The sequence below is a fragment of the Ictalurus punctatus genome, chromosome 3 (assembly GCF_001660625.3).
Source record: "Ictalurus punctatus breed USDA103 chromosome 3, Coco_2.0, whole genome shotgun sequence".
Classification (NCBI taxonomy): Eukaryota; Metazoa; Chordata; class Actinopteri; order Siluriformes; family Ictaluridae; genus Ictalurus; species Ictalurus punctatus.
Window position 1 is genome coordinate 6,422,558 of NC_030418.2, and position 271 is coordinate 6,422,828.

Below are 271 nucleotides of genomic sequence, written 5' to 3' on the forward strand. Positions count from 1 at the left end.
TGTTTACATGCAAAACGTTTCTGATTAAACCGGCATCTTCTGGGATGGGATTCAGAATATTGCCTTATTCTGAATCGGGCAATCAGATTGCAGCGTTTACATTTCTCGATACTAATTACAATATTGCAGAATTCTGATTAATATCGGGCGTGCATGTAAACTGTAAACAATTCAATCTGGTCCTTTCCAATATGGCGGATGTCTCGACGTATCAGAGGAGACATGAACGGCAGCCAGTGCTTGTGCGTGGACTATTGGCCAATGCAGAGGA